Genomic DNA, 4,228 nt, shown 5'->3' with positions numbered 1-4,228 from the left:
TCTGTGTTTCAGAGTGGCCTCTTAGAGTTATGTGACCTGGTGTAAGGTACTTCAGCCTTTTGGAGTCTTGGTTTCCAAATTTGTGAACTGTATACAGTTGACTCTTGACCAGTTCAGTCTGGTCAACTGTGCAGGTCCACTGACACATGGATGTTTTTCTGTAGTAAACACCATGAAATTGAAAGTGAAAATCTCTCAGTCATGTACGACTCTTTGCAACTCCATGGACTATGCAGCCCATGGAATTCTCCAGGCCTTTCCCTTCTCCAGGGGATCTTCCTAACCCAGGGATCGAACCCAGGTCTCCCACATTGCAGGCAGATTCTTTACCAGCTGAGCCCCCAGGGAAGCCCAAGAATACTGGAGTGGGTGGTCTATCCCTTCTCCAGTGGATCTTCCCGACCCAGGAATCAAACTGGGGTCTCCTGCATTGCAGGCGGATTCTTTAGCAACTGAGCTATCAGGGAAGCCCAGTAAACACCACAGTACTGCACAATCTGCGTATGTGGAGATATGTATATATATCATATGATATATATACATATCTCCACATATGAGATGGTTGAATCCAGTTGGAACTGCATATATAGAGGAGGAACCTTGAATCCAAAGGGCTGACTATAAGCTATAGGTGGATTTTATTTATTTTTTGGCCATACCACGTGGCACAGGAATCTTAGTGCTCTGACCAGGGATCAAACCCACACCCCTGCATTGGAAACTTGAAGTTTTAACCACTAGACCACCAGGAAGTCCCTATACTTAGATTTTTTTCAATGTGGGAGAGTGAGGGCCCATAACTCCCTGCACTGTTCAAGGGCCAAATACACACACACGTATATATTATACATATATAACACATGTATACATACATGGGAAATAGATGGGGAAACAGTGGAAATAGCGTCAGACTTTATTTTTGGGGGCTCCAAAATCACCGCAGATGGTGATTGCAGCCATGAAATTAAAAGACGCTTACTCCTTGGAAGGAAAGTTATGACCAACCTAGATAGCATATTCAAAAGCAGAGACATTACTTTGCCAACAAAGGTCCGTCTAGTCAAGGCTATGGTTTTCCAGTGGTCATGTATGGATGTGAGAGTTGGACTGTGAAGAGAGCTGAGCGCCGAAGAATTGATGCTTTTGAACTTTGGTGTTGGAGAAGACTCTTGAGAGTCCCTTGAACTGCAAGGAGATCCAACCAGTCCCTTCTAAAGGAAATCAGTCCTGGGTGTTAATTGGAAGGACTGATGCTGAAACTGAAACTCCAATACTTTGGCCACCTGATGCGAAGAGTTGACTCATTGGAAATGACTCTGATGCTGGGAGGGATTGGGGGCAGGAGGAGAAAGGGACGACAGAGCATGAGATGGCTGGATGGCATCACTGACTCAATGCACATGAGTTTGGGTGAACTCCGGGAGTTGGTGATGGACAGGGAGGCCTGGTGTGCTGCGATTCATGGGGTCGCAAAGAGTCAGATAGGACTGAGCGACTGAACTGAACTGATACATACATGCATATATATGGTGGACATGTATTTCATTGTATCTAAGTGATACACCTTTATTTTGTGTGTTGCTGTGACAGAAAAAAAAAATGCTACAAATGATAACATCAAGATGCTATTGACTTTAAGGCTCACCAATGATTTCAGCAATGTTAAAATATGAAAAAGAAGTAAATTTAGGCATCAATGAAATACAGTCCATAGACAGAGGAGACTACACTTTGCAAAGAAAATAATGAGCCTGCTGAACACATCCTGTGAGCCTGTCTTCTCAGTGAATAACCCTGGCTTAGTGATCACATCTCGGTTCCTGCCTGGATTATCTCATTTATTCCTCTAACAACCTGAGGAGATGGAGACTAACTAATATGAGTTGCCTAGTTTATGGATTTGGAAATGAAGGCTCTGAGAGGTTGAAGTACCTTACACGAGGTCACGTAGCTATGAAGTTACTGCCCAGGGTGCTAATGCAAGCCTGATTCTAGATTTTTTTAAAAAATTATATGGCTGTACCGGGTCTTAGCCGTGGCACATGAGATATTTAGTTGCAGTGTGCAAACTCTCAGTTGCAGCATGTGGGATCTAGTTCCCTGACCAGGGCTCAACACTGGCCCCTTGCATTGGGTGTATGGAGTCTTAGCCACTGGATCACCAAGGAAGTCCCCTCAAGCCCAGGTTCTTATCTGTGAAGCTCTAGGTACCCTGATTCTCCAAAAAGTGCTGATATTAATAACGAATGCAATTTACTGCACCTACATATGTTGCCTCCGGAGAAGGCAATGGCACCCCACTCCAGTAGTCTTGCCTGGAAAATCCCATGGATGGAGGAGCCTGGTAGGCTGCAGTCCATGGGGTCGCTGAGGGTCGGACACAACTGAGCGACTTCACTTTCACTTTTCACTTTCATGCATTGGAGAAGGAAATGGCAACCCACTCCAGTGTTCTTGCCTGGAGAATCCCAGGGCCGGGGGAGCCTGGCGGGCTGCCGTCTATGGGGTCGCACAGAGTCGGACACGACTGAAGTGACTTAGCAGCAGCAGTAGCAGTACATATGTTGGCTCACCTTATCCCTTTGAGGAGGGCGTTACTATTATTATGCACCCAAGCAGCTGCTAGTATGGTGGGGCTAAGGGGCTTGTCCAAGGCCCCAGCTGGAAGTGACAGAAGTAGGACTTGAACTCAGGTGCAAAGGTCAAAACCACTGTGCCTCCCAAAAGAAGTTGGCGACCTTTAAGTGTCGGTCCAGAATGCGATTGCCACAGCACAGGGGCTTCTGACTCCTGGAACCCTGTATAATGGTGCATCCCTGACTAGGTGCTCCCCTCTTAATAGTGGGTAGGGAGGAGGAAGATTTCTGCCCCTTGGAGGTGAGAACTGACTTGGGAAACAAATCTGAGCATCCTGACTTCAGAATCACAGATGCTGGGATGTGGGTGTTCGAATTCCAGAAGGTAAGTCCTTGGAGCTGGGCCCAGTGTGACCACATTCAAGACAGACAGTTGCTCCCACACTGCAGGCTTCCATCTCCAAACCCTGAGCCAGGAGAGCAGGCTTAGAAGCAGTTATCTGTCAGTCTGGGGCACTCGTAAATACTGAATGATAGAAACCACCCAAGGGACTTCCCTGGTGGCCCAGAGACTGGGACTCCACGTTCCCTGTGCAGGGGTCCTAGGTTCGAGCCCTGGTCAGGGAACTAGATCCTGCATGCCACAAGTAAGACTCGGTGCAGCCAAATAAATTTTTAAAAACACCCCAAATTTTCATCTTAATAATAGCTGATTCCTGAAGTTTATCTTTCTGCAAGTTCTTTTATGTCTTAAACTCAGTCAATCCTCACAATCACCCCGATGCAAGCACCAGTATTGTCTCTATGGCACAGGAGAGGAAAGTGGTGCCCAGACAGGTTAGGTAACCTGCCCGAGGTTGGTAACCTGCCCAAGGTTACACAGCGGCAAAGTGGGTGAAACCTGAGGTTCGGTTCCAGGGCTGAGCGCTTGGCTACCAGGCCACACTGTCCCCTCCATGGTAAGGTAGTAGTATATGATGACTGAATCCTCGAGAAACCCCTGCAAGGCAGGTGGGTAGAGGCTGTTCCCAACTTGATGGACAGATTTCAGAGGGTAAGTGATTTGTTCAGGGCAACGGCTGACAGATGCTGAAAGCCTATGCCGGGAATGGATCTTTCACCTGTAAACCAAGGACCTTGCCCTCAGTTCCAACCTGCTTCCAGTGCCTTGGGGCTGAAGGAAGGCAGCCTCTTGGGGGTGGACTGTGGTGTGGGGGGTTAGGGATCAGGATCTGGGATACTTCCAGCACCAGACAGGGAAGGTTGATGACTCTTGAGACGCCTACCTAAGAATCAAGTCTAGCACATTAGAAACAATGACAAATGACAACAGCTAAAATATATGCTACATGCTGGGCCCTCTTCTCAGGGGGCCATGTGCTTCACTTTTAATCTCCACAAGCAACCTCTGATCCCTCATGATAAAAATGAAGAGACTGTCCCCTAGGACAGTCACCAAAACTGACTCAAACTGGTTAAGTGGCCCTTTTGTAAAATAAACAGGGGGGACTTCCCTGGTGGTCCCATAGTTATCTACCAGTCAATTCAGGGGACACAGACAGGTTCAGTCCCAGTCTGGGAAGATTCCACATACTGAGGAGCAATTAAACCCATGCGCCACAACTACTGAGCCCAAATGCCCTGGAGCCCGT

The sequence above is a fragment of the Bubalus bubalis genome, chromosome 17 (assembly GCF_019923935.1).
Source record: "Bubalus bubalis isolate 160015118507 breed Murrah chromosome 17, NDDB_SH_1, whole genome shotgun sequence".
In the NCBI taxonomy this organism is placed as follows: domain Eukaryota; kingdom Metazoa; phylum Chordata; class Mammalia; order Artiodactyla; family Bovidae; genus Bubalus; species Bubalus bubalis.
The sequence above is the reverse complement of the archived record's forward strand: the minus strand, read 5'-3'. Positions refer to the sequence as shown.